We start from the raw sequence: 12,297 nt of genomic DNA on the forward strand, positions 1-12,297 counted from the left end.
AACTACTTTGCAGACAGAGTTCAGTCAAATCGGGGGCATGCAGTCTCTATGGGCCACACTCAAGGTACTAAACGATATCATAACCGCCATCGATAAAAGACAGTACTGACTAGCATCACCACCCTGGATGGTTCCAACCTTGAATATGTGGACATCTATAAGTACCTAGGTGTCTGGCTAGACTGTAAACTCTCCTTCCAGACTCATATAAAACATCTCCAATCGAAAATCAAATCTAGAGTCGGCTTTCTATTCCGCAACAAAGCCTCCTTCACTCACGCCGCCAAACTTACCCTAGTAAAACTATCCTACCGATCCTCGACTTCGGCGATGTCATCTACAAAATAGCTTCCAACACTCTATCAAATAAAATAAAATAAAATTTATTTATATAGCCCTTCGTACATCAGCTGATATCTCAAAGTGCTGTACAGAAACCCAGCCTAAAACCCCAAACAGCAAGCAATGCAGGTGTAGAAGCACGGTGGCTAGGAAAAACTCCCTAGAAAGGCCAAAACCTAGGAAGAAACCTAGAGAGGAACCAGGCTATGTGGGGTGGCCAGTCCTCTTCTGGCTGTGCCGGGTGGAGACTATAACAGAACATGGCCAAGATGTTCAAATGTTCATAAATGACCAGCATGGTCGAATAATAATAAGGCAGAACAGTTGAAACTGGAGCAGCAGCACAGTCAGGTGGACTGGGGACAGCAAGGAGTCATCATGTCAGGTAGTCCTGGGGCATGGTCCTAGGGCTCAGGTCCTCCGAGAGAGAGAAAGAAAGAGAGAAGGAGAGAATTAGAGAACGCACACTTAGATTCACACAGGACACTGAATAGGACAGGAGAAGTACTCCAGAAGTACTCCAGATATAACAAACTGACCCTAGCCCCCCGACTCTACTCAGCAAACTGGATGCAGTTTATCACAGTGCCATCCGTTTTGTCACTAAAGCACCTTATACCACCCACCACTGCAACCTGTATGCTCTAGTCGGCTGGCCCTCGCTACATATTCGTCGCCAGACCCACTGGCTCCAGGTCATCTACAAGTCCATGCTAGGTAAAGCTTCGCCTTATCTCAGTTCACTGGTCACGATGGCAACACCCACCCGTAGCACGTGCTCCAGCAGGTGTATCTCACTGATCATCCCTAAAGCCAACACCTCATTTGGCCGCCTTTCGTTCCAGTTCTCTGCTGCCTGTGACTGGAACGAATTGCAAAAATTGCTGATGTTGGAGACTTTTATCTCCCTCACCAACTTCAAACATCTGCTATCTGAGCAGCTAACCGATCGCTGCATCTGTACATAGTCTATCGGTAAATAGCCCATCCATTTTTACCTACCTCATCCCCATACTGTTTTTATTTATTTACTTTTCTGCTCTTTTGCACACCAATATCTCTACCTGTACATGACCATCTGATCATTTATCACTCCAGTGTTAATCTGCAAAATTGTAATTATTCGCCTACCTCCTCATACCGTTTGCACACAATGTATATAGACTCTCTTTTTTTCTACTGTGTTATTGACTTGTTAATGGTTTACTCCATGTGTAACTCTGTGTTGTCTGTTCACACTGCTATGCTTTATCTTGGCCAGGTCGCAGTTGCAAATGAGAACTTGTTCTCAACTAGCCTACCTGGTTAAATAAAGGTGAAATAAAAAAAAAAAAATACATTTGATGTCATATTCATTAAGTACCAACGCATATTTTCAACTGGTCGGAGTACCGAAATATGGTTCTGTTCACCACCCTTTTGATGTTACCAGACTCTCTATGTTAACAAAGGGCTTTCCAAGAGTCACTCTGTAGAGAAGACAGGAAAGGGGGAAATGTATTTATGGGTGTCATAAACCTCACCAACAGGCCGACGTCATGACAATTAATAAGAAGACTAATTGATCAGATATTAAAATATCTGAAGAGTTATATTTGGAAAATGATAACTTTATAATCTGAAGATTTTCCTTGGTGCCCCGACTTCTTAGTTAATTACATGATTAGTTTAATCACTTAATAATAATTACAGGGAATTGATTTGATAAAATAACAGTCTTCAATTTTAATGATGCCAAAGACACGACACACATGTCCCGTGTAATTATATTAAAATACTGTAAAATACCAATGTTACAATTACAGTAGCATTTACAGTATATTAGGCTAATTAGGCTAATTTAGGCACATTTTATTTATTTTATTTATTTAACCTTTATTTAACCAGGAAGGGCTCATTGAGATTAAAATCTCTTTTTCAATCACCTTTTTCAAGGTGTCGACAGCATTGTGACGTATTTGTAGGCAAATCATTGGAAGATTGACCATAAGAGACTACATCTACCAGGTGGCCGCTTGGTGTCCTCCGTCGCAATTATTGCGTAATCTCCAGCTGCGTGTATTTTTCGTTTGCTTCGAGGAGAAACACAGCTGCCACGAATGATTTATCATCGAATAGATATGTGAAAAACACCTTGAGGATTGATTCTAAACAACGTTTGCCATGTTTCTGTCGATATTATGGAGTTAATTTGGTAAAAAGTTTGGCGTTGTAGACTGCATTTTCAGATTTTTTTCTTAGCCAAACGTGATGAACAAAATGAAGCGATTTCTCCTACACAAATAATCTTTTTGGAAAAAAGGAACATTTGCTATCTAACTGAGAGTCTCCTCATTGAAAACATCCGATGTTCTTCAAAGGTAAATGATTTTATTTGAATGCTTTTCTTGTTTTTGTAAAAATGTTGCCTGCTGAATGCTAGGCTTAATGCTATGCTAGCTATCAATACTCTTACACAAATGCTTGTGTAGCTATGGTTGAAAAGCATATTGTGAAAATCTGAGATGACAGTGTTGTTAACAAAAGGCTAAGCTTGTGAGTGAATATATTTCTTTCATTTCATTTGCGATTTTCATGAATAGTTAACGTTGCGTTATGGTAATGAGCTTGAGGCTATAATTACGCTCCCGGATTGCTCGACGCAAGAAGTTAACGTCCATCTTCCAGCATTCCTGAGGAAGGAGCCAAAGATGCCCTCATACCAGCAGGGGGAGGACATTGAAAACTACCTGCTGAGATTTGAGTGCATGGCCAAGACGTGGCAGTGGCCGAAGGTAGAGTGGGCTTGCAGGCTTGTCCCATTGCTCACGGGCAATGCCTTAGAGGCTTACACAGCAATGGAGGAGGGGCTGTCCAACATCTACAAGGGCTTGAAGGAGGCGCTGCTGGTGAAGTTAGACATCTCCAAGGGCTTGAAGGAGGCGCTGCTGGTGAAGTTAGACATCTACAAGGGCTTGAAGGAGGCGCTGCTGGTGAAGTTAGACATCTACAAGGGCTTGAAGGAGGTTGCTGGTGAGACATCTACAAGGGCTTGAAGGAGGCGCTGCTGGTGAAGTTAGACATCTACAAGGGCTTGAAGGAGGCGCTGCTGGTGAAGTTAGACATCTACAAGGGCTTGAAGGAAGCGCTGCTGGTGAAGTTAGACATCTACAAGGGCTTGAAGGAGGCGCTGCTGGTGAAGTTCTCCCCAGAGAACCGTCAACGCTTCAGAGCTGCATCGACACCATCGGGTGAGTCGCCGACAGAGACGTACTACCGCCTGAAGGGTCTCTACCGATGATGGGTTCGACCGGAGGAGAAGACACAGGACGAAATCGGTGAGGTCATCATCCTCGAGCAACTTCTACAAGTTCTACCACACAACATTCAAACCTAGGGTACGAGAGCACGAGCCCAAGGACGGGCTTATGGCAGCCAAGCTTGCACTGCAGTACCTTAATGCACGTAAAGGGGGCCCACCCCGACCTGCAGCACCCGCTCCAAGTAGTCTCCGAGACACAAGGGACATCAGCGACGCCAGAGATGGTGGAGGTAACTCTGGGGGTTATGTGTCTGGGAGGAGGGAGTTAAGGGATCATGCAGTTCGCTCTGATGGTAGGGGTCTGACCTATTTGTACTGCCGGGAGCAGGGGCACAAAGCTTCAATGTGTCCCCTACATAAATCCAAGCTCTCAGGTTACTGTTATGTACCCAGAGACGGGGATGGTGTTCAGAATAGACAGACTCGGGAAGGGTCAGGCTTGGTGCCTGTTAAAGTGAATGGTACCCAGAGAGGGGGAAGGGTTCAGAATAGACAGAGAGGGGAAGGGTCAGGCTTGGTACCTGTTAAAGTGAATGGTACCCAGAGAGGGGGAAGGGTTCAGAATAGACAGAGAGGGGAAGGGTCAGGCTTGGTACCTGTTAAAGTGAATGGTACCCAGAGAGGGGGAAGGGTTCAGAATAGACAGAGAGGGGAAGGGTCAGGCTTGGTACCTGTTAAAGTGAATGGTACCCAGAGAGGGGGAAGGGTTCAGAATAGACAGAGAGGGGAAGGGTCAGGCTTGGTACCTGTTAAAGTGAATGGTACCCAGAGAGGGGGAAGGGTTCAGAATAGACAGAGAGGGGAAGGGTCAGGCTTGGCACCTGTAAAAGTGAATGGTAAAAGTCTCACTGCAATGATTGACACTGGCAGTTCCCTGTCGTTGATCAGAAAAGGTTATGTACCAGTTAATTATATTGATTACGGTCATCAGACACTGATCCAATGTGTTCATGGTGACCAGTCACAGCAGCCCACAGCTGAGCTCACAGTTGAGATTCAGGGTCAGAAATACCTCAAAGTTGGGGTAATGGAGAAGCTACCTTTTGAGATGATTTTGGGGAGGGATGTGCCTGTACTCTCTGATCTGTTGGGAAGTGTGGGGGGACAGCTATATGAGCAGTCAGTTTGCCAGTCTGATGTTCAGGTGTCATGTTCAGTTGTCACTCATGCCCAGGCCAAAGCTGGTTTATAAACTCTGCCTGACTTGTGTGATAGTCTGACAGATAGTTCTGAACCAAAGGGCCCAGAAAGTCACGTCACCAGCGGCGTCTTGAGAAGTATGTGGGAACCCCTGTACCTGTTACTGATGTGTCTGGGATGTTCTGCAAAATGTTGCTACACTGCAGAGGTCTGACGCAACCTTGAAATGTTTGTTTGACAAGGCCTTAGATAGGGTCAGTAAATCTTCATGCGGGGGGATTTACAAGGTAGACAACCACCTTGGGTCAGAGGCAGATAGCAGGAAGTTGGTGGTGCCATCTACCTGTAGACCACTTGTTGTCAACCTTGCACATACAGTTCCATGGGCAGGTCATCTAGGGCAACATAAGACCTATCTTAGGCTCCCATTTCTTTTGGCCCTCCATGTATATTGATGTACAAACCTACTGCAAATCATGCCCCACGTGCCAGAAAACCAGTGCTGTCCGTAGGTCTGACCGGGCTCCTCTATGTTCACTGCCAGTTATCTCTACCAGATTCAAGAGAATTGCAACGGACATTGTTGGACCCTTGGAGAAGAGTAGCGCAGGTTACAAGTATATATTGGTGATCTGTGACTATGCCACCCGGTTCCCAGAAGCCTTCCTACTCCATTCCATAACCACTCCAAAAATAATCAGTGCTCTTGTTCAGCTCTTCTCTCGTGTAGGAATCCCAGATTAAATCCTGACGGACCAAGGGACAAACTTCACCTCACGACCGATGTTTCAACTCCAGCAACAGCTGGGTATTAAAGGCTTGAGGACCACTCCCTACCATCCCCAAATGGATGGGCTCGTAGAGAGATTCAATCAAACACTCAAGAACATGCTGAGGAAGTTTGTGGCTGACACTGGTAAAGACTGGGATAAGTGGTTACCCTTTCTGCTTTTTGCTTACAGGGAGGTGCCTCAGGCATCTACAGGTTTCTCGCCATTCAAACTCCTCTATGGGTGGCCAGTGCAGGGACCACTGGACCTGCTGAAGATGTGCTGGGAAGGTTCACCAATAGCTACCTCAGGACAGGGGATTGTCCAGTACGTCCTCCCGATGCGAGACAGGTTGGAGCGGTACCGAGAGGAAGCTAGGGCAAAACTTCAGCAAGCCCAGAAGGCTCAGAAGAGAGGGTTTGACCAGCACGCTCGCCACAGAGAGTTTGAGCCAGGACAGAAAGTCCTGCTCCTCCTTCCCTCGTCTACCAGCAAGCTCCTTGCGAAGTGGAAAGGGCCGTACCTAATCGGGAGGAAGATGGACCCGGTGACTTACGAGGTGCTGCACCCGGACAAGGGTAAGAAGAAGCAAACCTATCATGTGAACCTCAAGGAGAAAGAGGAACTATCCAAGGGAAAGTCATTTCTGGTCCGCAGAGTAGAAGAAGAGGATGAGTCAGATGGGGTCACAGAGGCATGGAAAGGACGAGCAGAGGTCATACTGGCTCACCTGGAAGAAAACAAGCAAGATGAGCTGAAGCAGCTGTTTGGCAAGGATCTGGACCTCTTCAGTCAGAGACCAGGAGGAACCAAAGTCCTAGAACACGTCATTAGTTTGAAGTCTGGCCAGTAGCCTGTCCGCCATCATCCTTACCGTGTGCCTGAGTGGCTGGTGTGGCTGGTGGTAGCCCTCAAGGAAGAAGAGGTCCCCACCATGATAGAGATGGATGTTGTCGAGCCATCTTCAAGTGAATGGAGCAGCCCTATTGTCATTGTCCCAAAGAAGGATGGGTCTTTGTGCGTCTGCATGGACTTCCGTAAGGTGAATGCCATCTCCCAGTTTGATGCCTACCCCATGCCCCGCGTTGACGACTTACTGGAGAGAACAGGTAGAGCTCATTACATCACCACATTGGATCTCTGCAAAGGGTACTGGCAGGTGACCCTGGATGAACAATCCAAGGCCTACACTGCGTTCCGGACGCCAATGGGACTGTTCTAGTTCAAGGTCATGCCGTTTGGCCTTCATGGGGCCCCTGCAACTTTCCAGAGGCTGATGGACAAGGTCCTCCAGGACTGTGACGATTACTGTGCTGCTTACTTGGACAACATGATGATCTACAGCCACTCCTGGGAGGAGCACATACAGCATCTTAGCAGAGTCCTGGGGAAGATCCATGATGCAGGCCTCACGCTTAACCTCCTGATGTGTGAGTGGGCGAAACAGGAGACAAAGTAGCTGGTACAGAAGAACTTTTGCGGCTCTGCCATCTTTTTAAAAATTTTGATAGAGGTTAGGTTTTCCAGTATTGCCTTCTGGCCTACTCTACGTGATAGAGGTTAGGTTTTCCAGTAGAGCCTTCTGGCCTACTCTACGTGATAGAGGTTAGGTTTTCCAGTAGAGCCTTCTGGCCTAGTCTACGTGACACCCTGACAGGTTATATAGGTGAAAGGTTCAGAGGTCTATTTCTTGCATTAGAAAACACCATTAGTTTAGTGTGGATTGTGGGCTTCAGGAAACAGCAGAGGGAACACCACCCTATCCACATCGATGGAACAGTAGTGGAGAGGGTAGCAAGTTTTAAGTTCCTCGGCATACACATCACAGACAAACTGAATTGGTCCACTCACACAGACAGCATCGTGAAGAAGGCGCAGCAGCGCCTCTTCAACCTCAGGAGGCTGAATAAATTTGGCTTGTCACCAAAAGCACTCACAAACTTCTACAGATGCACAATCGAGAGCATCCTGGCGGGCTGTATCACCGCCTGGTACGGCAACTGCTCCGCCCTCAACCGTAAGGCTCTCCAGAGGGTAGTGAGGTCTGCACAACGCATCACCGGGGGCAAACTACCTGCCCTCCAGGACACCTACACCACCCGATGTTACAGGAAGGCCATAAAGATCATCAAGGACAACAACCACCCGAGCCACTGCCTGTTCACCCCACTATCATCCAGAAGGCGAGGTCAGTACAGGTGCATCAAAGCTGGGACCAAGAGACTGAAAAACAGCTTCTATCTCAAGGCCATCAGACTGTTAAACAGCCACCACTAACATTGAGTGGCTGCTGCCAACACACTGACACTGACTCAACTCCAGCCACTTTAATAATGGGAATTGATGGGAAATGATGTAAATATATCACTAGCCACTTTAAACAATGCTACCTTATATAATGTTTACATACCCTACATTATTCATCTCATATGCATACATATATACTGTACTCTATATCATCGACTGCATCCTTATGTAATACATGTATCACTAGCCACTTTAACTATGCCACTTTGTTTACATACTCATCTCATATGTATATACTGTACTCGATATCAGCTACTGTATCTTGCCTATGCTGCTCTGTACCATCACTCATTCATATATCCTTATGTACATATTCTTTATCCCCTTACACTGTGTATAAGACAGTAGTTTTGGAATTGTTAGTTAGATTACTTGTTGGTTATTAATGCATTGTCGGAACTAGAAGCACAAGCATTTCGCTACACTCGCATTAACAGCTGCTAACCATGTGTATGTGACAAATAAAATTTGATTTGAATTTGATTTGATTTGATTTGAGTTGTCAGTATTGAGGATAAGCTTCAATTGACACAAGGTATGTTGAACAGTATAAAAAGCAGTTTGCATGTTCTGGAAAGCTTTTGTAAGAGACGAGGCACAACAGTAAATAACAGTATCATCAGCATAAAAATGACGTTGTGCATTTTGGAAATTTTTGTCTAAATCATTTATATAAATAGTGAATAAGAGAGGACCAAGTACAGAGCCTTGGGGCACACCATTCAAGACAGACAATATAACAGACACAAGCCCATCAAATTGAGTGCTTCGTTACAGCATTGTACTGTATAGTTCTGTGATATTACAGTAAAATACAGGAAGATGGTGGAAAGTTACTGTGAAAATTATAGTAATGTACTATCCAGAGATGGCTTCTGTGCTGTTTTACAGTAAAAGGTAACCTACTGGCTACTGTTTTACATTGTATCTCTGCTGATAACTCTGCATTTGTAGTTATGTTGTAGAGAGCCTTCAGCCTTTTAGCACCACTTTGGCAGAGCGGTTATGAACACTTAGCAAGTGAAGGCGGCCACACACACACACACACACACACACACACACACACACACACACACACACACACACGAGCTGCCTCTTTTAGGAAGTCTATGGCAAAACGTCAGAACACAAAGAACAGTGTTTTTGCAGCTCAATACTAAATGATGAGGCCCACTAAAAAACAACTTGACGATGAAATAGATGAGAGAAAAAGAGAGGATGAATTTTGCTTTGAAGGGGGTTGGGGAGAGTGAGAAAGTGGAAGAGAGAGAGAGAGAGAAAGAGGGAGAGAGAGAGGGGGTGAGGGTGAGAGGAGAGAGGGAGAGAGAGTGAATGTTGGAGAGTGAAACTGAGGGACAATGAGCGAGAGAGTACTCTGCTTTTCAGGAGGATGTGGGTTGAGAGAGAGAGAAAGAGAGGAGAGAGAAAGAGAGGAGAGAGAAAGAGAGAGCGGGAGAGAAATAAATAAAGTGGAGAGTGGGAGAAAATCTCTCATAGCCCAAATGGATTTTGGCAGGGTAGATGGAAATCCTAACTAGTAGAAAATGGTCTGGCAGATGTAGAACTGGACAGCTCTGGAAGCTGTGAGTGACTACTCAGAGAGCGAGTGTGTCTGTGCAAGTGAAAGACGTCAGTTTAGCTTCCTCCACTGTCCCTGTCCCCATACCGGGTGGTACTCAACACACTTGACCACCCTCCTTGACAACATACCAACTGAATGATCTGCTAGACAAAATATCTGACCCTCAACACGGTGGCACCTCAGGGGTGCATGCTTGTCCCCTTCTGTATTATCTGTTCACCCACAACTACAGCATCATTAAGGTTACTGACGACACAAAGGTGGTATTCCTGATCACCGACAACAATGAGATTGCCTATAGGGAGGAGTTCAGAGACCTTTTCAGTGCCAGGAAAAAAAACAACAAAGAGCTGATCGTGGACTACAGGAAACAGAGGGCCGAACACGCCCCAATCGTCCACATCGACGGGGCTGTAGTGGAGCAGGTCGAGAGCTTCAAGTTCCTCGTTGTACACATCAGTAAGGAATTATCATGGTCCACACACACCAACACAGTCGTGAAGAGACAACAACAACAAGGATTTCCCTTTTAGGAGGCTGAAAATATTTGGCGTTGGTCCTCAGATCCTCAAAAAGTGATATAGCTGCATCATTGAGAGCATCTTGACTTGCTGCCCCACCGCTTGGTGAGGCAACGCCTTGGCATCCGACCACAAGATGCTAAAGAGGGTAGTGCGCACTGCCCAGTACATCACTGTGGCCAAGCTCCCTGCCATCCAGGACCTCTATACCAGGCGGTGTCAGAGGAAGCCCCTACAAATGGTCAAAGACTCCCGCCACCCTAGTCATAGACTGTTCTTTCTGCTACCACACGGCAAGCGGTACCGATGTACCAAGTCTAGAACCAACAGGACCCTGAACAGCTTCTACCTCCAAGCCACAAGATTGTTAAATAGTTATAATTAACCAATAGCTACCCGGATTCTCTGCATTGACCCTTTTTGCACCAACGACTTGACTCATCACATCCTGTTACTGTCTATTATCTATCCTTTACCCCTACCTACAGTATACTGCTGGTACCGTCTATTATCTATCCTTTACCCCTACCTACAGTATACTGCTGTTAGTGTCTATTATCTATCCTTTACCCCTACCTACAGTATACTGCTGTTACTGTCTATTATCTATCCTTTACCCCTACCTACAGTATACTGCTGTTACTGTCTATTATCTATCCTTTACCCCTGCCTACAGTATACTGCTGTTACTGTCTATTATCTATCCTTTACCCCTACCTACAGTATACTGCTGTTACTGTCTATTATCTGTCCTTTACCCCTACCTACAGTATACTGCTGTTACTGTCTATTATCTACCCTTTACCCCTACCTACAGTATACTGCTGTTACTGTCTATTATCTATCCTTTACCTACAGTATACTACTGTTACTGTCTATTATCTATCCTTTACCCCTACCTACAGTATACTGCTGTTACTGTCTATTATCTATCCTTTAACCCTACCTACAGTATACTGCTGTTACTGTCTATTATCTGTCCTTTACCCCTACCTACAGTATACTGCTGTTACTGTCTATTATCTATCCTTTACCCCTACCTACAGTATACTGCTGTTACTGTCTATTATCTATCCTTTACCCCTACCTACAGTATACTGCTGTTACTGTCTATTATCTATCCTTTAACCCTACCTACAGTATACTGCTGTTACTGTCTATTATCTATCCTTTACCCCTACCTACAGTATACTGCTGTTACTGTCTATTATCTATCCTTTACCCCTACCTACAGTATACTGCTGTTACTGTCTATTATCTGTCCTTTACCCCTACCAACAGTATACTGCTGTTACTGTCTATTATCTATCCTTTACCCCTACCTACAGTATACTGCTGTTACTGTCTATCCTTTACCCCTACCTACAGTATACTGCTGTTACTGTCTATTATCTATCCTTTACCCCTACCTACAGTATACTGCTGTTACTGTATATTATCTATCCTTTACCCCTACCTACAGTATACTGCTGTTACTGTCTATTATCTATCCTTTACCCCTACCTACAGTATACTGCTGTTACTGTCTATTATCTATCCTTTACCCCTACCTACAGTATACTGCTGTTACTGTCTATCCTTTACCCCTACCTACAGTATACTACTGCTACTGTCTATTATCTATCCTTTACCCCTACCTACAGTATACTGCTGTTACTGTCTATTATCTATCCTTTACCCCTTTACCCCTACCTACAGTATACTGCTGTTACTGTCTATTATCTATCCTTTACCCCTACCTACAGTATACTGCTGTTACTGTTTATTATCTATCCTTTACCCCTACCTACAGTATACTGCTGTTACTGTCTATTATCTATCCTTTACCCCTACCTACAGTATACTGCTGTTACTGTCTATTATCTATCCTTTACCCCTACCTACAGTATACTGCTGTTACTGTCTATTATCTATCCTTTACCCCTACCTACAGTATACTACTGTTACTGTCTATTATCTATCCTTTACCGCTACCTACAGTATACTGCTGTTACTGTCTATTATCTATCCTTTACCCCTACCTACAGTATACTGCTGTTACTGTCTATTATCTATCCTTTACCCCTACTTACAGTATACTACTGCTACTGTTCATTATCTATACTGTTGGCTAGTCACTTTATCCCTACCTACAGTATATGTACATATCTACCTCAACTACCTTGTATCCCTGCACATGGACTCAGTACTGGTACTCTGTGTATATGGCTAAGTTATCTTTACTCATTGTGTATTTATTCCTAGTGTTATTATTTTTCCGTTATTTCAAGTTTTTCTCTCTGAATTGTTGGGAAGGGTCTGAAAGCCTTTCACTGCTCGCCTATACCTGTTTAC

The sequence above is a fragment of the Oncorhynchus tshawytscha genome, linkage group LG30 (assembly GCF_018296145.1).
Source record: "Oncorhynchus tshawytscha isolate Ot180627B linkage group LG30, Otsh_v2.0, whole genome shotgun sequence".
Classification (NCBI taxonomy): Eukaryota; Metazoa; Chordata; class Actinopteri; order Salmoniformes; family Salmonidae; genus Oncorhynchus; species Oncorhynchus tshawytscha.